The sequence below is a fragment of the Ambystoma mexicanum genome, chromosome 4q, assembly GCF_040938575.1.
Source record: "Ambystoma mexicanum isolate Mex_15411 chromosome 4q, UKY_AmexF1_1, whole genome shotgun sequence".
Lineage (NCBI taxonomy): Eukaryota > Metazoa > Chordata > Amphibia > Caudata > Ambystomatidae > Ambystoma > Ambystoma mexicanum.
Genome location: NC_090928.1, coordinates 662,682,520 through 662,707,383, shown reverse-complemented (window position 1 = coordinate 662,707,383; position 24,864 = coordinate 662,682,520). Strand labels below are relative to the sequence as shown.

Here is a 24,864-nt window from a genome sequence, read left to right as displayed (position 1 = left end):
GGCAGCGGATGCAAGTCAGTGCTTCGTCCGGGGGAAGAGAGTATTTCGTCGGGGAGGAAGACAGGAGTCCGTTGCACTGCCAGGGAAGAAACCAGCCGCGGAGTTCTCAGTTAAAAGGAGAGGTACTTTAGTTTGCGGTCCAGTGGTAAGTGGCTATCCGGTTGCCTGGGTGCTTGGCACGGGCAATTCGACCACAAGACGTCCTGGGATGCGAGGAAAAGAAGGTAAACTGGTTGTGCCCACCAGTCAGGGGAAGAAGACTCTCCAGCAGGGAGATCTTCTCTGTCGTTGGGAAGTGGTGAGTCGGTTCCGCAGGGCTCCACCGGTGGTGTCGTCGTAGCAGGTCGGCTCAGCTTCTCCCTCATTGGATTCTCAGGTCCTGTGGTGACTTCTGAAGTTCCAGTCCCCAAAGCCCTGCTTTTATGCAGCACACCCCCATTCACTCAGCCTAGCTGTCAATTATACATGCTAAGTGGTGAGCCGGCCAGCTCACCACTTGGGCCAATCACACAAGAGTGCGACTTGAGTTACCAAGGTAACTCAGTCCAGGGTGCCTAAACCCCCTCCCACACTCCCTGTGGTACCCAGACAGAGCGGCACCACTTTTGGAGGCTTCTATGGAGAAGCCTGCCAAAAGTGGAACAAAGGGCTCGTCTTGGGTTGGAGTCACAGAAGAGAACACAAACGCCATTTTAGAATCGAGTCCTGGCAAAAAATACCAACCGGCGAATTAATATTAAATAAACCGGCGGTATGTTCGAGGCTATGAGAATTAAATAATTAAAGTTGGTAGCCTCGAACAATGGGAAAATCCCATAGGGATATATTCGCGGTCGAATATAAAAAGTAGTATCCATTGCCACCAGCCAAAACTCGATCAGGGGGGACGGAGACATGCCCCCTCGACTAACAGACCCCAGGGCAATCGAATTGCCCCGACCAGTACGTCCACAATATGATGGTTTGTACTGGTTTCTGTTCATAATTTGGGACTAGTAAAGCCAATGGTGACTTTACATGCCCTGGGAGACAGTAGTCAGTCCCAAGGTATGGAGTCTATGGTGGGGTGTCACTATGACACCCCTGTGTCACTGCACGGAGGGTGCGGTGTAACACATAGTAAAAACACATGAGACCCTATGGAGTAAAGGACCCCATAGCCCATAAAACACATTAACAGTCAAAGGAACACCATAGATCATGTCCAAGAGTGGGAAAAAAAGAGTCTCTCTTGGCAGGAGAAAAAAACAAACTCCAGAAATCCAGCAAAGCTGCTGGGGACTCACTAGGTTAGGAAATTCAGCCTAAACAGAGAATTCTCCCTAACAGTTTTCAATGGATATATTTACTATAAAGAAGCAGAAGAAAAAGGAACGCACTTATTGGAAGTGCGCTGAATATGGCAAAACAAAATGTAGCGCACGAGCAATAACTGAAGCTTCTAATATAAAGACAAAAAATGAGCACAACCATCTCCCGGATCAAACAAATATTATAATTAAAAAAAACACTTCACGAGCTCAAACGAAAGGCAGTGGAAAATCAAGGTGAAGCAAGTCGTTCAGTGATATCAAATGTATGTGACAAGTTACCGTTAGACATATCGGCACAAATGCCTGGTGAAAAACTAATGCAGCGTACGGTAAACAGAAAAAAAACAACAAAAAGAAAATCTGCCACCAGCACCAATGATAAATACTGATGACAATACCAGAAGTTTTTAAATTAACCACAAAAGGAGACAATTTCCACCATGCAACCATAGAAATAACCAACGAAAAAATAATAATATTTTCAACTGCTACAAACTTCCAGCAACTCAGTCAAAGTCAACAATGGCAAAGTGACGCCACATTTAAAGTGTGCCCCCAACCGTTTCAGCAATTTTTTACCGTTCATGGAACAATAAATAACAGACTTATACCGCTTGTTTATGTTTTGATGCCAAAGAAAAGCGAGGAAACGTATAAAATCGTTTTCAACAAAATTAAAGACACTGTTCCAGATTCACAACCCACAAATATAATCATGGATTACGAAATAGCACAGATTAGAGCATTTTCTACAGTATATAAAGATACAAAGGTGTTTTTTTCGTTTTACTCAAAGCATTTGGAGAAAATTACAGAAACTAGGACTAAGCACAAAATATACAGAAGACAGTACTTATTAATATAACATAAAAAAAAACTTTTCGCTTTGGCATTTGTTAGAGAGGATCAAGTTATACATCTTTACGAACATTTAATTGACAGTGAGTATTATAAAAATCATGAAGAGGAAAATTCAGACTTGTTAGATTATATCGAGAACACTTGGCTAGGACAATTAACACGTAGTGGGACAAGACGCAGGCCAAAATTTACTGTAAACTTGTGGAATTGCTACCAAGCAACGTTAGAGGGGAAACCAAGAACAAACAATGCATTGGAAGGATGGCATAGCCAAATAAATAAAAATTTCAATACAAAAAACCCAAACTTGTGGCATTTTTTAAAAGAGTTGCAAAATGAAGAAACATCAGGAATTTCGACTATCGCAAACAATTTCATTGGCAAACGCAGAAACAAAAAGAAAGAAATACAGAGACTACGAACAAAAACCTGAACAACTGGTACACGATTTTGACGAACAAAATAAAGAAAACTATCTGGATTCTGTAGCATTTAATTTAAAATGTTAAAAATACCTACGTTTTCGTAGAATCGACGATCCAATGTGGCAAAACAGAAGCGTATCCAAATACACCAAACTGGGAACTCCACAAATCCCAAAGTCCAAGAAGCAATCCGTAGGAAAATCACAAAAAAAAACAAGAAAAATCCAAATCTGCAGTTAAAACAGTTAAATCCAGCACAGATGAATAGGTGCAAATCCAAAAAAACCCGGCAAAAAAAAATCCACAATCCATCATGAAAAGTACATAGAAACAAAAAAAACGTAACCGCCAAGTAATCCGAAGGAAAAAAAGCCATTGGGTCCAAAAAAAATCCAGGAAAAAAAACAAAATCCACAAAATCCATGAACGGAGAACGGAGACCCGAACGCAACGGAAACGGTTTCGGAATGAACTTTAAAAATGGCGCCTACGCATACGTACACTCACGTAACGTACGTACAAAACAATAACAAATAACAGCAATATGTACATTTCTAATGCAATAGCGTCATCTAATGGAAAATAATTATAATGAATGTTCAACGTCAAGAAGCATACTACCTATTTATTATTTAATATTTATTAATACAGTTATAGATAAAATAAGAAGTGTTTTTAATTAAATAATTATTAAAATTTTATATAGTCCATTATATTGTAATGTTAAGTTAAACATGCTTAATAAAATATACATGAATGCTTACCTTGTACATTGTTTATACCTTGCAAGTATCATTTTTCGAATAAAAAAGTAGAAAAACATTTGATATTTTGTATTTGACATTTTTTTTCAGAATAAATATTTTCAACATTGTGACTTTCGAAAAAATTGCATTCGAAAAAATGACTGCAAACAAATTACCTTAAAACGGATGGCCCAAATAATGCAAAAGCACAGACTGCCGCACATGCGCTCGAAACTTAATTGGCCAATTATCCCAGACGAGGCAATGGCGCACGGAATTGGCACCCATCAACTGTTGGCATGAAACATCAGCCAAGGAGCTACCTATACTGCACCAGAAAGCTCAGACGTTCAAACTAAAACTCATAAGGACGTCCTCTAACGCATTTCACGGTTCACCACAAGCACTACTATCCACAAAAATCATAGGGCTACCCAGCCACGGATATGTTGATCACCACACATGTCCAAACATACCATACTACGGTAGGCACAGGGCCACTAGAACCTGCACAAACGGCATAAAGAAATACAGTCGGAATTATCCAACACAGGCTACATGCCGCCTAAGTGATGGACACCTAAGCTCACTGCTATCACTCGCACCGGGCACCACGTTGGACCACTGGGTTACCATCATACACCAATTAAGCACAGGGCTACTAAAGAATGTTAAGAGTTCAACACCACATTATGCCAAGCTGCCAAAAAGTCTAACTCAAACAATTATACTCTAAGCCACAGGCCCATCCAGGACCCAAGACTGGGATCACAAAGGACCTAATTAACCCCAAGGGGACCACAGCTGGGGCACATACCCCCGCAAACCATAAAAACGGACCTAGGTAAAACCCACCATACACCCGACTCAATAGCCTGAAAACCATAAGAGAATACAAAGCTAACCCGTCTCTGCTTCCTTCTTTCCCTTCTCCCTCTCCCCCCATTTGGAGCTGTCCTCCACTAATGTAACATTAACAAATGTATATATCATGCCCTACCAATATCATGTAACTTAAACTGCAATGCCAACTATACATGCATAAATAGTTGCACAAAATGCACAAAACTACTCACCTACTCACGCTCAGGCACACATGTCACTTACCTCACAAATATCACCCATATTGAATAATTGCTGGATATGTGTACTTTTAATATCAGCCTTGATAAAGAGCCCTGAGGTCGAAACACGTGTCGGCTGACCATCACTAAGACTATGAGTCTACACTGAAATAAATTCACACTGTACTAACCGCACTCAGCGTGGACATTTATTTTTTCCAAACAAACCAATGCAAGGTAGCCAGGACTGTCTATCCAACCTTATCAAGAGGTGTGGGTGCTTCACCTCTGCAAACCAGTGACCTCGCATATATCATTTGGACAGTACCAATAAAAGTTAGAGCTTAGCGCAGGAGTGTTCACAAACTAGGGCTCGTTTCTCTTTTCATGGTAAAATAGACATGCTGGATCTAGTCAAGTTTCTTAAAGGCGATAAGGTAAATCATCAAGGTGGCTAACAGCAATAAAGAAGAAATCGAACTTAAGGTTCCAGAAATTAGGCGAGCAGCTGAGTGCAGCATGGACTGTGGAGGAAACCGAGAGGTGACGGGCACAAGGATGGCATTTCTACTATCCTGTTTGGATAAGCCGAACACCATAATGGCCAAGCTAAAGACTAAGGGGAAGATAAAGGTTTATTATTTTCCTAAATGCATCTAGAAGAGATCAGATTTAACTAGAGCAGAAACAAGCAATTTGAAGTTAAGAGTAGACGAAGAAAAAAAAGCCAAATCGGGGCGATAGGAGGAGTTCGAGAAATGATAAAGTGCTATTTAGGGATTCGAAGTTTAACGAAGTGAAGAAACCCACAGTCATCTTTGTCTGTATGAGTGCGCCCAAAGCAGCGAGCACAAGCAAGAGAAGACACCAGAGTTGGATGCTCCTCAGCAGACCCCTCCGACCGGGCATAAAATCTGGTAGTGCTTCATGGAAGCCCTGGAACAGACAACAGCTTTGGATTTTGTGTAGGCATGGCATAGGTATTTTCCAGCACTGCTGTAATGATACTACCTGGCCATAAGAAAGCCACTGCTTGAATATGGTGCGGTTAACTAATCATATGAGAGCAGTGGCTGGTAAATGCCCATCTAAAAACCTATACACTAGCCAAAACTGATGGCTTTGTCAATGCTTGTTTTTTCAGCGGGACTTTAATGCAAGGAAAAGGTATAAATTAAGTGGCTGAAGGCACACTCAGTTAAGACGAACACATGGCATTCCTCTCAGTAATGTTTTGGACATTCCTCATCTTTTATATCTATCTCACAGCACATCTGCTCTTTGGAAACCTTTCTGTAACCAGGGGATGCAGCCTGGTTCCGCCTGATGCTTCTAGATTGACGTTGGGGTCAGTATCTATAGAGGTGTTGCACCCCGTGACCTCAGTTCCACCCTTTTTCCGTAGCACTCCAACGCTGAGGGACCGCAAAACCAAGGTGTACTTGCTGACCACCAAGAGAGGCTGGCAGGGAGGGCGATGAGGAATCAGTGGGAGGAACATCCATAAGAAGAACAAGTTACTTTCTTACCTGGTAACGTTCTTTCGATGGGATGGTCCGACGACGTATTCCATATCTATGACATGTAATCACCACAGCTGTGCTGCTTCGGAAACTTTTCCGGCGTCTGCGTCCTGCGTCGATGACGTCGATGCGCCGACGTCGAGGACCTCCTCCGACGTCCGACGTCATCCGATGTGATAAGTAGGACGCACGACGCCCGTAGCCTCAGTTGTAGTTTTTTCCCCCCAGAACGTGTGACATAAGTCAACTGCCAGTCAGGCACAAAGCCTTGCTGAACGTAAGCTGCAATCGCAAAAGAAATTCTGCAGCGGGGAAGGCAGGGCGGGAGCGATATGGAATACGTCGTCGGACCATCCCATCGAAAGAACGTTACCAGGTAAGAAAGTAACTTGTTCTTCGAGGGGATTGGGTCCTCCGACGTATTCCATATCTATGACAGACTCCCAAAGCAGTACCAAAACAAGGAGGAGGGAAAGAATTTAGAAGCAAAATTTTAGAATAGCCAATCAAATAGCCGAGCAAAGGACCGCCTTGCCAAAGGCCAGATCCTGCCCTCTGATGGAATCGAGGGAATAATGCCGTACAAATGTATGTACTGAAGCCCAGGTGGCTGCATCACAGATGTTGCGAATAGGAACACCCCTCTGCAGGGCAGTAGATGCAGCCACACCCCTGGTAGAATGGGCCCGCAAGCCAGCCGGTGGGTCCTTACCCGCCAAGCGGTAACACTCCGAGATGGCCAAAATAATCCAGCGGGACAAAGTCTGTTTCGTCACAGCTTGCCCCAAACGCTTTCCAGCGTAACCAATAAAGAGTTGATCGTCCACTCTGACCCGGGACATGCGTGAAACATAAAAGCTTAAAGCTCTCCTAGGATCAAGCCTATGGAGCCTCTCCTCTTCCTTACCAGGATGCGGAGGAGGATAGAATGCCGGAAGAACAACCTTCTGGGCTAAATGAAATTCCGTCACTACCTTCGGAAGAAAAGAAGGACGAACTCGAAGGACAACCCTGTCCTTGTGAAAAACAGTGAAGGGTGGCTTAACTGAAAGTGCCTGTAACTCACTCACTCTGCGAGCGGAAGTAACCGCAACTAAAAACACAGTTTTCAGAGTTAACAGCCTCAAAGGGCAAGAATGTAAAGGCTCAAACGGAGCACCCATAAGAAACCTAAGAACAAGGTTTAAATCCCAACCGGGCACCAGGAAAGGTGACGGAGGAAACACATTAGTGAGCCCTTTCAGAAACTGTGAAATTAAAGGGATTTTAAAGTAAGAACACTCTTCAGACGAGCGCTTAAAGATGGACAGCGCCGCCAGGTAACCTTTAATGGTACCCACTTGCAAGCCCCTGTGGGCCAGAGAAAGCAAAAAGGACAGAACCATGGGGATGTCACATGCAAAAGGATCCACATTCCGAACTCTGCACCAGTCGCAGAACTTACGCCAACGGCAACGGTACAGAGACTTCGTTGCTGGCCTACGGGCCGAAAGCAACACCTCCATCACGTCTTCAGGGAGGTCCCAATCCATATACCTCAACCTTTCAGAAGCCAAGCGTGAAGGTTGAGGGATCCGACCTCTGGATGGAGAACCTGACCCCCCTCCCGTGAGAGCAGATCGTCTCGGTAGGGAAGACGACATGGAGGGCAGATGGACAAGTCGAGAAGGTCCGGGTACCACGTCCTCCGAGCCCACGCCGGAGCAATGAGGATCATCCGGGAACCGAACTTCCGTAACCTCTGCAGCACTTGCGGGATGACGGCGTCTGGAGGAAACGCGTACAGCAGCGGGAATGACCACTCCACCACGAACGCGTCTCCCAAGGCTCCTTTCGGAGGAAATTCCCGCGAGCAAAACCTTTCGCACTTCCGGTTGACACTGGAGGCAAAGAGATCCACTTGAGGGGTCCCCCAAAGGGCGAAGATCTCCAAGAGAATCTCCTGAGCCAACTCCCACTCGTGAGAGATCGCGCTCTGCCTGCTCAGAGCGTCCGCCGTCACGTTTTTGTCTCAGGCCAGATGAACTGCCGAGATCGAAACTTCCTGCTGGATGGCCCAGAACCCGAGCTGCATCGCCTCCCTGCACAGAGGAAGTGACCCTGCCCCCCCCTTTTTGTTGAGGTAGTGCATGGCCACTGTGTTGTCCGTCAGGATCAGGACATTCTTTCCTCTCACAGTCGGCAGAAAAGCCTTCAGGGCTAGCCTGACGGCCCTCAGCTCCAACAGATTGATATGGAGTCTGGACTCCGACGGAGACCAACGACCGCTGACTGTCAGCCCGTTGGCATGAGCTCCCCATCCCGTGAGGGATGCATCCGTCACGATTGTCACCTCCGGCCAGGGAAGCCAAAATGGAGCCCCCTTCATCAAGTTGCCTTCGACGGCCCACCACAGAAGGTCCTGGGCGACCGAGGGCGGCACCTGAACCGGGTCCGACATCCTGCCGGAGGACTGCGACCATTGCGTCTTGAGTGCCCACTGCAAAGATCTCATTCGCAGGCGAGCCTCTGGCACCAGAAGAATGCAGGATGCCATGAGGCCGAGCAACCTCAAGAACTCGAACGCTGGGAGCGTCTGGGCCTGCTGAAACTTGTGCACCATCTGCTGAATGTGAAGAGCCCTCACCTGGGGAGGAAAACACTGCCCCAGGGAAGTGTCGAGCACTGCTCCGATGTACTGGAGCCTCTGTGTTGGCGTCAAATGGGACTTCTTTAAATTGAGGGAGAAGCCCAGCCTGTGAAGGGAGTGGCAGGTGACGGACAGATGATCCAGGACTTGCTCGGGAGAGCTCCCCCTGATCAACCAATCGTCCAGGTAGGGGTAGACGTGAATCCCCCCCTTGCCCGAGATGCGCTGCCACCACCACCATGAGCTTGGTGAAAACCCTCGGGGCGGAGGTCAATCCGAACGGCAGGACCCGAAACAAAGTGCGAGTCGCCAACCGCGAACCTCAGGTACTTCTTGTGCTTGGGATGGAACGGCACATGGAAGTAAGCATCCTTGAGGTCGAGTGACACCAACCAGTCCTGAAGCTGAAGGGCCTGGAGGACTTGAGAGAGAGTAACCATCTTGAACTTGTCCTTCCTGAGGAGTTTGTTCAAACCGCGCAAGTCCATGATGGGTCTCAATCCCCCGTCTTTCTTGGAAATCAAAAAATAAGGGGAATACCATCCCTTGTTCCTCTCCGCTACAGGCACCAGTTCTATAGCGCCCTTCTCCAGCAGGGCTTGAATTTCCTGCGCAAGGAGCGGATCCGGACACTTCAAAGAGAGGTTCCCCGGTGGATTGTCGCGAGGCCTGTGCCGAAAGGGAAGACAGTAGCCGTGGGTTATGATCTCCAGAACCCACACATCCGAAGTAATGGCTTGCCACTCTACAAGATGCTGCGCCAGCCTTCCCCCAACCGGCGAACCATGGGACCTGGCCTCATGACTGAGTAGGAGCGGCTGCGGCGTTACCTGAGGGCAAAGAGGCAACTGCCCGAGCGGCCCTGGCACCACGGGTACCCTGTCGTCCACCTCTGGTACCCCTGCGTTGGCCTCTTTGACTGCCAGCTCCCCTCGCTTTACTGAAGGACGAGTAATAGCGAAAGGAACCACCCCTCCACTGCTGTCCCCTAGGACGAAAAAGCGGAGGTTGGCGAACTGCAGCGCCCAACGACTTCGCTGCAGCTTTTGAGGTCTGCAACCTCTCAAGGCTCTCGTCAGCCTTGCTGCCAAAAAGGTGTTCACCGTCAAAGGGCATGTTGAGGAGCCGGGACTGCACATCAGGAGCAAACCCCGACTTCCGCAACCACGCAAACCTGCGTATCACGGTGCTCGCCGCCATGGACCTACTGACGCATTCAGCCAAGTCCAGACCCGACTGAACGGACTCACACATGGCAACCTTACCATCCTGGACCATAGCAATGAAACCATCCCGTTCATCCCCTTTCGGGAATATGTTCAGCCGCTAACGCAACACAGTTCCACAGAGTGTGCGTGAAACGTGACAAGGCACAAATGGAGTTGGCCGCCTGAAGCGCCATACCACCAGAAGAAAACACTTTCTTCGCCCAGCCATCAAAACGTTTGTCGTCCCTATCAGGAGGGACGGTATGGTACGACGCCTGCTTTGCCGGGGCCGTGGCCGCCTGCACCACCAAACTTTCCGGAGTGGGGTGCCTGGTCAAGTAGCAGGGGTCGCTACTGGCTGGACGGTATTTACACGACAAGGATCTGCCCACCGCCGGGAGACTCTCCGGAGCAGTCCAAGCCGCCGCCACCCTTCTCTGTAAAGCCATATGGAACGGCAGTACCGGGTCAGTTGGGGGACCAACATCAAGGATGTCCGTCAGATCATCCTGCACAAACTCCCCTGGGGGAGCAGACCATCCCAGATACTCAGACACCCTAGCCATAAGGCCCCCGTACGAGGAATCGGCATGGGAGCCAGGCTCAGGCCTACAAAATTCCACCTCCGGAGAGGTGTCCAGTCCACTGGCATCATGCAGCGACTGCCTCAAATCGTCAAACTGACTAAGGCCCGAGACAATTTCATCTGGCACCTGACTAGGAACCAGGCCATCAGAATCCTCATCCGCCTCTGAAATATATTCCAGGTGGCGAAAAGGCACCCGAGAGTGCTTGCTCTTAACCAGAGCCTTCCTAGGGGGTACACCCGTGACACGGGGCACCTCCGACACGAAAGGCGTCGATGGCGTCGAGCGAATCGGCGCCGACGTCGAGAAAACCGGCAACGGCGCCGAGAGGATCGGCGTCGACGTCAGATGCAGCGCCTCCAGTATCGGCGGCGTCGACACAGCCCTCTAAGCCGGAGCCCCGAGCGTGTCCCTCGACGACCTGATCGTCGACGGCGTCAACGACTTCCTCGAAGCCGGAGCCTCGAGAAAGCCTGTCGACGCCCTCGACGCCTCAGACGTCGATGTCTTCCTCGAAGACTTCACAGGAGCACACGGTCTCGAACGCGTCGAGGACCGGGACCTGGAACGGGTACGGCGAGAACGAGCCTCCTTGTCCGAACGGGACCGCTCCCGTGACTCGTGCCGACCACTCTTGCGAGCGGTGTCTCTCGACCTCTCACGGCCGACCCCACTCGGGGGCGCGGACGGCTGAGTACCCTGCGACTCAAGAATCGCCAACATTTTCTTCCCGAAGGAAGCCCATTCCTCCGGCGTCGCACGGCTGGTGGGGTAACCGACGTGCCGTGCAGAATCCTCGGAAGAGGACCTGGAAGGCGACCGGTGACGGCGCTTCCGAGAATGCCTCGAAGAGGCTGAGGAGTGGCGAGACCCGATCCTAGAAGAAGACCGACGAGACTTCCGACGATGACGTGGAGAGTCACCCCTCGAATCATCCGTCGAAAGCCCCGCCGACTTCGACTTCCGGGGCTTGGACACCCGACCTACCGACAACTTCTTCTTACGTACGCGTAAGGCTTTGGACGTGAGCGACTGGCAGTCGATACAGTCATCCGTGTCGTGGGCCTCCCCGAGGCACCAGAGGCAGGCGTCGTGCGAGTCAGTCACCGACATCTTGGACCCACACTCCCCGCACTTCTTAAAGCCCGGACGCGGGGTTGAAGACGAAGTGGAAGACATCGCCGAAGGAAATTCACAAACGAACAGGTTCGAAGAACCAGAAAGAACAGAACTCCAAAGAGTCGAGGCTTAGAACCGAGAAACACGAAGCAACACGTTTGCGGAAAAAACGGAACTGAGGCTACGGGCGTCGTGCGTCCTACTTATCACATCGGATGACGTCGGACGTCGGAGGAGGTCCTCGACGTCGGCGCATCGACGTCATCGACGCAGGACGCAGACGCCGGAAAAGTTTCCGAAGCAGCACAGCTGTGGTGATTACATGTCAGATATGGAATACGTCGGAGGACCCAATCCCCTCGAAAGAACATTACTGAGAGGCAAGTAATTTGTTCTTCTAATGGACTCCTTCTTGCCATCGATATCTCACCTTTCTAGACTCCCAAAGCAGTCATGAACAGGAGGAGGGAAGGTAGCAAGACACCACCAATACCAGAAAACCCTAAAGGACAGCCCTGCCAAAACAAGTGACACAATCAAAATAGTAATGATTTAGCAAACTTGTGTGAAAAAGCCCACATAACCGCTTGGCAAATATCCATAACAGGAACTCCATGTTGCAGAGCGGGCCTCCTTGCCAGCCAGATCATAACATTCCGAGATGCAGAGGATGATCCATCGAGACAGGGTCTGTTTAGTCACAGCCCTGCCAGCTTGGGCACCAGCGTAACCAACAAAAAGCTGGTAATCTCTTCTGGCCTCCCTTTTCCGGAAGACATAGAATTTGAAGGCTTGCACTGAATCCAGCTGATGGAAACTCTGCTGTCTTAGAAGGGTGGGGCAGAGTAAAGAAGACAGGCATATGGATCTTTTGAAAGAGATGAATGCCCCAAAAAACCTTCGAAAAAAGGGAGGGTCTGACTCTCAAAGTCGCCTTTTGCTTGGAGAAGACCAAGTAGGGAGGTTCAAATGACAGCGCCTGGAGGTCACGCACCCGCCTAGCGGAAGTGATGGTGACCAGGAAAATAACCTTAAGGGTGAGCAATCTTAACGAACAGGAGTGAAGGGGCTCAAACGGAGCATCCATTAAAATCTTTAACACTAAATGTTAATACCACGCAGGGAAAACAAACTGGCGTGGGGGAAACATATTAGAAACACCCCTCCAGAACTGAATGAACGTAGGGATCACGAAAAAAAAAAAAAGATTCTTGCTGCAGTGCCCTCTTGAAGATCGAAATGGCGGCAAGATACCATTTCACTGTACCGATCTGTAGGACCATCTGGCTCATGGACAGAAGAAGTTCCAACACTGAGGGTATGGAGCAAGTAAAATAGTCCAGATCCTAGGCGAAAAACCTACGGCTGAGAGGATTACATCCCGAACGTCCTTCGACATATCGCATTCCTTATACCTTAACCTATCAGCAGTTAGGCATGAAGGTCAGGCTGTCGAAGTTCGGGTGCAGGACCCTTCCACCTACCCCCTCAGTAGGAAAGAAGGTCCGCCTCTGCAGCAGACGCCAGGGATGGCAGACAACCGTTTCCAGCAGCTCAGAGTACCACGTTCTCCGGGTCCAGTCCGGAGCGATCAAGATCATTGTGGACCCAAAGAGGCACAGTCTCCTGAGAACTAAATGTATGACCGGGGGCAGCAGGAACACAGAGCAGATCGAAGTCCCGGAGATTTATCAGACGGGGGAACTCCCTGGAATAGAACCACCTGCACTTAATGTTCACACTGGAAGTGAAGAGGTACTCTGGAGGAGTATCCCAATTGGAGAAAATCTCCACCAGAACTTCCTGGGAGGTTGAAGACTGTCTGCTCAGTGCAAGTTCTCCTTGCCAGCAAAGTGGCCCGCAGTCAGAGACACGCTGTTCTCCTGAGCCCATAATCACAATCGCATTGCTTCCCGGCACAGAGGCAAGGCGATCAGGCCACCCAGCTTGTTGAGTTAATGCATGGTTATCAGGATACAAACCGTCTTGCCCTTTTACAGAGGGGAGGAAAGCGACCAGAGCCAGACTGATCGCTCTCAGCATCAGCAGACTGAGTGTTCCAGGCACTCTGATGGGAACCATAAGGTCTTGAAGGTGAGCGCCCCAGCCTTTCAGGCATGCGTCTGTGACTAGAGTCACCTGTGGCCAAGGTTGACAAAACAATTAATCTTTCTAGAGGCTGTCCTTCATTGATTACAATTACAGGTCTCTCAGCACTCTATCGGAGACAGTAGAAGGTTGGATGTTCGTCCGTGAAGCAGTGGCCAATGTGAGCTCAGACCCCATTGCAGTGACCTCATGCGCAGGCAGGCCTTTGGCACGACAAGGATGCAGGATGCCAAAAGATCCAGCAAGCACAGAAAAGCGGAGGCTGAAACCTTTGTATGTAGCTGCAAAACCAGAACCATCTTGTAGATGTTCACCACTCTGCACGCGGGTGAGAATCCCCTGCCCAAGCAAGTGTACAAGACTGCACTAATGTGTTAACCTTCCATTCCTTGCCAAACAGGGATATCCTGCCTCCCACAGGAGACTGGTGGAGGAGGTCTACTTCAGAAAGGCTTTGCTCCAAGGGTTGCGTAGGGCACAGTGGAGATGGAAGTGCCTCTTCTGGGTGCAACCGGCCACTACCCCTGCAAGTACGATGCTGCCTTTGCTTGCTTAGTCTCCACCTCTTTGTGCATGGCGAAGGGGCAAAAGCCCCTCCCTCTGCCTGCAAGTAACTGTTGCTGGACTGCCAGCCCCAGAGACTTAGAGGTAGCCTTAGAGGCTTGGAACTTTTGCAATGAATCATTGGCCTTGGTGCTGAATACGTTCATGTCATTGAAAGGCATATACAGAAGTTTCTCTTGGATGTCAGTAGCAAATTTAGATGTCCTCAGCCAAGAATATATGCGCAAAATCCTGCTCGTGGCCTTGGCTCTTGCGACGCAGTCTGCAATATCAAAACAAGACTGCAGTATTTGACGGGAGGCTTCATTGCCATCATTCATAAGGGCTTCAAAACCTTCCTGCATCTTCCCTTCAGGTATGTGCTCTGATGCCTCCACCATGACCGTCCACAGGCCAAAGGAAAATGTGGCCAAGGCACAGAAAGTGTTGACACACCGGAAACCAAGACTCTAAGAGCCGAAAATCGTTCTATGTCATACATCCAGTCTCTTGCTCTCCCTGTCAGGGGGCAAAGAGGTTGTTTTAAGGTTCACCCTAGCAGCCTAGACCACCAACCTTTCCGGGGAAGCATGGGCAGAAAGGAACATGAGGTCTGAGGGTGCCGGCCTGTGCTTCTTTGCCAAGTCGCGGTCCACCGCGAGAACTGGAGCCGTATTGGCCAACAGTTCTAGCAATGGCCCCTTTACTGTCTGATTGAAAGACAATAGTGTCTCCCTTTTAGGACTCTTGTCCAGGATGTCTGTCAATTTATACTGCACGTGCAGACTTGAAGGCGACGGCAGCCCTAAAATGCCAGCTATCTCGCCATCAGATGCTGGAAAGTGACCAGAGGCTTGCTTGGGGTGGCAGAAGAAAGCATGTCCACCTCTGGCGAGGTATCCAGGCCACTTGCCTCGTGCAAGTTGGCCACAAGGTCCACTAAGTTCTCTTGTTCCCCATAAAACTCCTCTGGAAAGTCCCCGACTTCCCTAAGGTGGAGGAGCTCGAGCCCAAAAGGGAATGGGTCTACTGCACCTGCACCTTCACCCTCCTCATAAATGTCCTGAAAGATGTCTGGAGATGGCATAGTGTGACCCTTAGACTTAACCTTGTCGTGACTACTTGTGAATTCTCTGCCGGCTCGTCCAAGCCCGTTGGGATCCGTTGGCTTGGCTTAAGCCACTGGGGTGGAGCCGTTGGTACTGATGCCACAGACGCTGTCATCGGGCCCAAAGCTGCGGGGGCCTTGGCTCCGATCTCAAGCATCTTCAATCTGAATGCCTCCCATTCCTCCAGAGTAGAGGACTGGGTGTTAAAAGGTATCTGCAGGGCCTCTTAAAGCAGGACGCCCTTGGAGTGGTAACTCCTCCTCGATGACGAAGATGTCATAAAGTGATGTCACCAAAAACTGCCAGGAAATCTGGACCTCTTTTGGGGTTTCTCATTCTTTTTTTCCTCAAGCAGGTACGCTTATCACCTCTCTCATTATGAAGGAAGGAAACGATGTTGCCTCACATACTCAAAGCACCTTCGGGAGCATCAATTGGCACAACGCACAATCCTGCGTGTTGTGGTCTTCACCAAGACAGCGAAGGCAAACACGGTGTGGGTTTGAAACAAACAACTGACGCACCGAGGTTTTGAAACACAGGAATTTGTCGGATTCGGCATCATGAAGAGTATGAACAATGGAAGCTAAGAATTCGAGAAAACATATGTTATTTTAGAGCGGTGATCAGCAGACTGCTTGGAAAAAAAGAAACTGAGGTCACAGTGCCTCTATATATAGTGGCACAGACGTCATGTGCAGGGTGCATAGAGGCGTTGGGCGGAGCCAATGAGGAGCCGAGCAGGGCCACCTGGCAGCAGAAATGCTTCTATATAAAAAATTGCACTGGGTGATATATATCAAAGATGAGAGGAAGGAGTCCATTCCAAATTTGCATTACACCAGTAGCGCATTCACAAATGCAATTAAACCATTAATTCTCGGCAGGCTACTTCGAAATAACACTAGAAGGCACATGTTTGATGTTACTGCTTGATGAAACTAGCTCAAAGAGATCCCAGGAGGATGGGTATGCGAAGGGTAGGAGCCGGTAATGTGTGGGAATGGCAACAGGAATTAGCAATGGCATGGCAGTCAATGCATGGATCAATAACCAAACAACACCCACAGGCTAAGAGTACCTACAAACTTGTCATCTCCCCCTATCTGGCCTCCAATGCCATAGTTTTGGCTTATAGGTGGCACTAAAGGGTTGCAGTGACAAGTGGACTTTAGTAGAAGCAGATAGTGGAAACCAGAGGGGTAAAAAGTCAAAAGCTTAGGGGCTCTAGAAAATGAGACAGCAGAACCTCCAAAAAGTAAATGCTGTCCTAACAACCTCTTAATTTATTGTCCACAACAGATGAATCTGATGGAACTGATCTTCCTTCAAAGAGGACTAAAACAAAAGGATCGAAGATGGATCAATAACCAAACAACTCCCACAAGCTGTGTGTCCCTCCTCATCTGTCATCTCCCACTAGCTGGCCTAAAATACCATATTTTTGGCTTACAGGTGGTGCTGAAGTGCCACCTCATAGCCAGAACTAAAAAGGATTGCAGCGACAGGAAGACCTCAGTAGAAGAAGACTCTGGGAACCAAATGGGTAAAAAGCAAAAAGCTTAGGGGTTTCATAAAATGAGACAGCAGAACTTCCAAAAATGAAATTGTGTCCCAACATATCTCTTGATCCATTGTCCAAAAGAGATGAATCTCATGTAACTCCTCTTCCGTCACAGAGGACCATAAGGAAAATGGTTCAAAGGTTCAGTTAGGTATGCTGTCGGTCTCTTGACAGATTTGAAAATGCTGGGTCACAGTGATCAAATTGAATGCCTACTTCGTCAGCAGGTTGCTTAATCTCATGAGATTCAGAATGTACATGCGCTTCATGATTTTGGAAAGTTCCTAATTTGGCCATTTTGTCCACAACAGAACAAAATACACATCTCCCTAAACTAGAATGTATGTCAACTACAGTAAAAGATCCACATGTAAAGGATTCTTTTCTATGTATAAACTAGGGTGAGGCAAAGGGAAAACGAACCACATTTCAGGTGATAAAGCTTTTGCATAATTTTCAGAATCCATCAGTCTGATGTGATCTCCAGACGCTGTTGAAGAAAATGCTATCCAATGAAGACAGCATTCTAGGAGACCCGCAGGAGATGTGCTGTCTGCAGCTCATCACTGATTCTTCATCCTGCCACATATATGATATGATATGGCATTTATAACACGCCTATACACAAGTGTTTCAAGGCGCAACAAGGCAACGGAGGGGGAACTGAGGGACAACAGACAACAATCCTACTAGGCCAGGTGTCATTCAGATCGCTCAAGTACATGGGAAGGGGGAAGGAGGAAAGTGCAGGGGTAACGGGGAGGGGACAGTGCGGAACATGCGATAATGGAATAAATAGACAATAAGTGAGTATGGCCAGCAGGTGGCAAGTGCAAGGATAGTGCAGACATCAGGTGACAAGTGCTGATAGTGGGACTGTAGGGAACAGAAAACGGTCCCCAGTGCGGGGGTTGCCCGGACGGCAGTGCAGGTGTGCGACTGGTGGGGTAGGGGACCTGGGCCCGAGATCAGAGGGTGACCAGGTACAAGTGCAGTTTCAGTATCAGCCAGGAAATCAGCAAGGGAGAGGAGGAGAAAAAGCAGAGGCAAAGAGAAAGGTTTTGAGGTGCTTCTGGAACCAGAGATGATTCTCCTCAAGTTTCAGGGATGCAGGGAGGCTGTTCTAGAGGGAGGCCCCAGCCGAAGAAAGATCTACCACCAACTCGTTGCTTGGAGAAGTGACTGACATTGAGGGAGTTGGAGGCGGATGAGCGAAGAGCTCGAGAAGGAAGATATTTAGGAAGAGAGTTGAAGGCATTGAGGCCCTAGGCCCCTGATGGCCGTGTGGACAATGCAGAGGGCTTTGAACTTAATCCTCGCAGCCACTGGGAGCCAATGCAGAGATTTCAGTATATTAGAGCTATAGAGATGAAGGGTTCCCGGAAACTCAAACCTGTTTGTCTAGGTTTATGAGGATAGCTAGACTAAGATATATTGCCTCTAGAATGAAAGGCTTACTTGGAACGGCAAAATAGCCAAAAACCTTCAGGTACTCCTCCTTAATATCATAATGGAAAGGACCAGAAGAATGAGGACGCCAACCAGGCCCAAAAACTGCAACTGAAAGAGTTTGTTGCAGCTTAGGGTACAAACCATAAAACATTACCTTGGATTACTCCCTGAGAAATACCCCTAGGTTGACTTTCCAAAAGCAAGTAAAATAATGTTGATGCCCATATCAAATACTGATCTGGAAGTTCTACACTACCTTGGAAAATGCAAGCCACCTCCTCTAGAAGATGTGAAGACAAGCTTTCTCACCTGAATTCACATTATCAGGAGATGAATCCCTGCTATGTCCACATTCATGTTTCACTGTTCCAGCATCCTGCCCCCCTCTACATAGGAGCTGAAGGAAACAGACTAGAACACTCAACACATTTTCTGGTTGCACTATCCCCTCCCCAATATAGATACAGTAAGAAATACTTGATTATCAGGGGTGTAAGGAAGTATGAAACAGGATACAGGATGGCTACTAAAAATATCTTTCTAAACACGGAATTAAGTGTCCCAGTCTTAATCCTCATCATATAATCCACATTTGTCTTGTGAACAATACCATTCCTGGAGCTCTTGTGAGCAGGGGGAAAATCAGGCTCACTGACCAACTCAGCTGAAGGAGGGGCAAACCCTTTCTCGATCGAGGCAGGCCTAGGATCTTATTCCATATAGACAAACAACATTTCTTGGAGTAGGCAATCCCCTTGAAAGGAAGTAGGATAAAACCTAGCTTAAACAATGTCCCATGGAACCTTTGCTATTATCTATATGGATGACACCGACACTCTGCAAGGACAGGAAATATAAGCTGTAAAGCAAGACTATGCCCTCGAAGGTTATTTCAAGAATAGAATGAATAAATGACTGATCAGTCTGTATGAGCACAAATGTCAAAATCTCTAGCCCCTGATGTCAAATGCACCTACCATAATCAGGGACAGGCATTGACCAGGCCAGCCCCTCCTCAGTAGGGTTCATGGCAATAGTGTTCTTAACGTAAAGGTTAGAGATGTGATCTCATCTGAATACAATGTGGGCTTGCCCTTGGTTATCCTATGTATTGACATAACATGGGGCGTCTCCCCTGGCCTTAGAAGTGATGACTAAAGGACTGCAAGGAATCAGCAACATTAACAACAGTCTCCCCGGAGGCATGTCCAGGAACATAGGGAAAGAGGAATTCCCCTAACTGAGGTTCTATGCAACTTGAACGTGACAGGATCAACTTAACCTTCCTTCCCTGAGCTCCTTGATCAACAAAATGTCAACAAAAGCATAACACATGGGGGCGTGGCTAACCGCCATGTGAGGAAGTCGTGCTTCTGGTGTACTCCGCCTGATGTGTCCACTATAAACTGCCCCACTAAGGCTTTAACGAAACTTTGAACTTTGCTAATCTTGGCACCGAGTCCTGACACTAACCTGATGCTCCACAACCTTTTTGCTGGACCGGAGACACCTGCTGACCCCGCAGGGCTGCCCGCCGCGTACCATCGGTGCGGGAGCAAGATGGCGGCTCGGGCGCGCTAACTTCCTCGCTTTGCCGAGGCGCTCGGACGCTGCAGCAGCCCTCGCCTGACGCCAGTTGCGGAATTCTCCAGAGCATAGCCGCATCGGTGCTGTAAAGAGGTGCGGTCCCGCCCGCCCGGGGGTTGGTGTAGAGAACCCTGGAGTCCTGTCCTCGGTGGGTCCGGGCGGACTGAGCACGCCGCCGGGTGGAAGAGGAGAGGCGGCGCTGCACCCCCAGCCTATTACGGGCGAGCCGCCTGAGCCCAGGGACTGCGCTGAGGGAGCGGCGGCCCCGCCTGCGAGCACAGAAGCAGCCTTCAAGTGAGCCCGGCACAGATCGGTGCCGGAGAGGTGAGCGGGAGGGACCCCCAAAAAAAAGAGGCCCGTGGACAGTGCTGGGATCCAGCGGCCCATAATCGTGTGCTGCCCCTCCCCCCCAGGCGCAGCGACGGACCTTCTGCACGGGCGAGCGGGCCCCCCTGCCATCCTCGCAGAACCGACAACCCCTGGGGGAAAACAGGCGCAACACACGCCGCACCTTCAACAAGCACCTGGACACCCCCACCCCCCCCGATCTCCCTCATCACCTCATCACACGGAAGAGCAGGAAGAAGCGGAAGACAGCTCATGCAAGCCGCTATATGGGAAGTGCCTGCGGAACTCAATGCAGGACACCTGAGCTTTTTCACCATGGTGTAAAGGACACAACTTACAACAAAGGCCAAAGCCATCAGCTGTTGCCTTCCCTGTGCCCCTCGTCCGAGGTCAGCAGTTGGACTCGCCTGGTAGACCTCTCTTACCGCACCGGATACCTCCAGCACAGAAAATACCCTCTTCAAGTAATTGCAGGCCCACGGCCCAGTCTGCAAGATTCTCCTATCCACCTTTGCGACACATGAGAGGATTGAAGGCATAAGCAACGTCCACCAGAAGGGACAGACTGCAGAAGACACACATAAGCTATCACAAGCTAACCTGCCTTAATACCCGACGCCTGAGTGGGCTTTGGAATGTGTGTCACCTGAGACCCTGGTGCCCCTCTGCGCGTACACAAGCTATCTGCCGGATCCCACACACCAGCCTTGCCCAGGACTACGACAGTCTATGCGCTATACTGCGCCAACTCTCTCGTTTCCCACACCTGAACCACGCTACTAGCCCCCCTGGGGAGGCGGGGAGCCCACTCCTGGTAAGATGTCTGGAAAGGGCGCACAATCTAAACAACGCCAGACCACCATTGACACCTTAATGGCCGGCGGTCCCGTGAGCCCCGAGCACCCTACTGTGGAAACCATACATCCCAGCCCAACTGTAGCAACAACCAAACCCAGCAACACCCAGATTCTTGAAGCTATTAAACTGTTCCAAGCCACAACGGAAAATAAAATAGACGCAGTTGCCACTGACCTGGGTCTGCTCCGCGAGGATGTTCGCTCATTGGCCAGCAGAGCTGAAACATTGGAAACCCAGGTCCGAGAAAATGTAGAGGCTAAAACCCAACTTCTACATGATGTAGACGAACTTCAACAAAGAGTCAAGAATCTGGAGGATCGAGCCGAGGAGGCCGAAGGGCGGGCTCGCCGAAACAACATTTGTCTCCTGGGATTACCGGAAGGTGTCGAGGGTTCAGATCCTACGAATTACTTTGAGAACTTCCTATTGCAGGAAATTGGCGCGGGAAAGCTCTCCCAAGGCTTCTCCATTGAGAGAGCCCATAGGTCCCTCGCTAAACGACCGCCACCAGGCACCCCACCCAGGCCAATGATAGCGAAGGTACTCAATTACAGGGATCGAGAGGTCATCTTGGCTTTTTCGCGATCAGGGGGTCAGATCCAAAGGGACTCCGCAAATCTACCCAGACTATGCCCTCCAGGTTCAAATGAAAAGAGCGCAATTCATATACTCAAAAGCTAGACTGAAAGCAGCGGGATTGCGTTACATGCTACTATACCCTTCAAGATTGAAAGTGATACACAATAACGAAGCCCACCTGTTCGATACACCAGCCCAGGCCCAAGACTGGATAGATGCACTGCAACTTCCAGACATTGAAGACAAAAAACGGAGGCCGCGCTAAGCCCACATCTATCAAGCTCAGAAACATCCTTCCTGCCCACAATGGCCCAACTGCAGAACAATGAAGCCTTAGTACAGCTGGATCGATCCTCCATAAGGAGACATCGAACCCAACTGTCCCTCTACCCCCTGATAGTTCCTTTTGGGTACACTTACCCGCCCGTAGGGCACCCGAAGACCAATGTGTGGTCCAACGGAGCGGAAACGGGTTTGTCATAACGGGGGAAACACTGCTGGACTTGTTCATTGTTGGGGAAGTTTACAGTTATGGGGTGGGGGGTGAGAAATGGGGTGTTGATATTAAAGTTGAGATTTTAAAACGGGAAACACCAAGACCACGGAGAAACTTTGTATACAGCGAGTCAGCAGCTGGACCTCAAATGTCACCGGGAATCGTTGCAGGACCGCCTCACGCCCATGGCTGACAAGATCAAAGTGCTGACGTGGAACGTCAGAGGCATGAATAGCTTTGTTAAACAACGCCGTATTTATGCATACCCGAGACGGTGCAGGGTTGGGGTCGCTATGCTCCAGGAGACACATCTAAACCGAAATAAAATGGAGACATTAGCTAAGACATGGCGGGGCACCCTGATTGGATCCTCTTACTCCTCATATGCCAGGGGGGTACTGATATGGATCGACCCGACCATCCCCTTCAGGCTGATAAGCACTAAAACTGACTACAAGGGCAGGATGGCGCTCATACACGGCTCCATTGAAAACAAGGAACTATGCCTAATTAGCACCTACGCACCTAACCACGACGCAACAGCCTTCTTTCATTCCCTGTACCCACGCCTCACTCCTTATAGAGACAATATCATAATTTGGGGGGGTGACCACAACTGCACCCTAGATCCCCTAAAAGACAGATCAGATAACAAGCACACCCGCCCATCCCCCCCACCAAAATACTATCTAAACTTACTCATCAACTATTGCTCCTGGACTTATGGAGAGAAATGCACCTTGGACAACGTGAATATTCCCTTTACTCTGCACCCCACTCCGTTCACACTAGGCTAGATTACATCTTCGTGAGCCAAGAGCAACAAGCAATGTTCAGTGATGCACAGTACCTGCAGAGAGTGCTGTCTGACCACTCCCCGCTGATAGTCACCTGGGAAGTATTCCCACCCAGGCCCCCGGTGCCTACCTGGAAGCTCAGGGCTGAAGCCCTGCTAGATGTGGCCTTTCGTGAACATATAAAAGACTGCACCGACGAATACTGGCAGAGGAACTTGAACAGTGTGGAACATGTGAGCACTGCCTGGGAGGCATACAAGGTGGTCATGAGAGGCGAGTTGATTGCAGCTGTAGGAGGGGCTCAAAGATCCATAGTAACCTCATTGGAAAGCTCTGAAAAGGAGCTGGGGGAACTGTAGAACAGCGCTGACTCATCCCCTGACCATCTGCGGAAAATAACCGAGCTGAAGAAGGCCTGTCTAACACACTGGGAATCCCTGGGCAAATTGAGTTACACCAAGCATATCGAGAGGACCCATGCCCTAGGCGATAAACCCGGGAAACTCTTAGCCTGGCTTTACAAGAGGGAGACACCCCGAAACCCCATTTGCCACATATTCAAACCTGATGGCACCACAGCACACACCCAAGAGGAAATTAACTCAGTCTTCTCCGAATTTTATCGCAACCTATACTCTGAGCCCTCACCCCCCACAGACACTGAAATCGAGGATGTCCTTGACGTCATCGAGCTACCCAAACTAGACACACAGTCAGTCGAAGCCCTGGATGAGCCCATCACCTCGGATGAGGTAAAAGTTGTCATTAGATCCCTACCATCTGTGAAAACCCCGGGCATGGATGGCCTCCCTGGAGAGTTTTACAAGTGATACGAGGAGACCCTGGCCCCCCTGCTGACCCAAGTGTTCAATGAGGCCTTCGAATGCGGCACTCTCCCCGAATCCATGAGTGAGGCCGTGGTCATCCCCCTGCTCAAACCCGGTAAGGATGGTGCCGACTGTGGCTCATACAGGCCTCTCTCCATGTTAAACGTGGATAGTAAAATCTTAACTGCCCTATTGGCTAACAGATTGCCTAGAGTAATTCCCCAACTAATCCATCAAGACCAAACCGGTTACGTCCCAGGGCGTTCTATCACCGAGAACCTGTGCAGGCTACCTCATGTCATTTATAGCAGAGAACTAAGACCCCAAAAATACGCCGTTGCATCATTAGATGCTACCAAAGCTTTTGATTCGGTGCGGTGGAAGTGGCTGTATGCCACCATGCTAAAAATGGGGATAGGACCAGGCTTTTTGAAATGGACCCAACTAGTCTATACTAATCCAAGCGCTAGGGTTCACACGAACAATACAAATGGCCCCTCCAAAGAGGCACCCGGCCGGGATGCCCACTATCCCCCTTGCTATATATCATCGCCAACAAACCCTTGGCTGCTTACCTCAGACAGGAGGTATAGAAATAAATGGTGTGACCCACCTCGTCTCCATGTATGCTGACGACACACTACTGTACCTACATAATCCCGAACACCTCCTGCCTTATATTCTTGAGACCCTAGACGGTTTCTACAAATGCACGGGAATCCAAATCAACAGGGACAAGTCCTGTTTCTACCCCCTCGCAGCCCTACATAGCGAAGATTACAGGTCTCTACCCCTCCTAGACCTCCAATGGCAAGCAACATCCTTCAGGTACCTGTGAATCACCATACACCGGAACCCGCACACTGAACATATCCTTAACACAGTCAGGGCCAGGGACTCCCTCGAGAAATCTATGCAATTCTGCAGCAGACTCCCGCTCTCAGTAGCCGGACGGGCAGGCCTCCTCAAGACGGTGGCTCTCCCCCGCCTCCTACACAACTTCACTAACGTCCCCTTCAACATCCCCCCTCAATCTTCAAAAACATAAATAAACTTTGCAGGAGTTTTCTCTGGCAGAGCGGCAGGCACAGAGTAGCTTTAGAAACACTCCAAAGACCCT

At 49.4% G+C, this 24,864-nt stretch overlaps 1 protein-coding gene across 3 annotated transcripts in view; it reads right to left on the bottom strand.

The window, feature by feature from the left end:
* The window catches only part of EML6 (EMAP like 6), a 3,038,586-nt gene that overhangs the window by 1,825,382 nt on the left and 1,188,340 nt on the right, over positions 1-24,864 (bottom strand). The window lies entirely within an intron of this gene.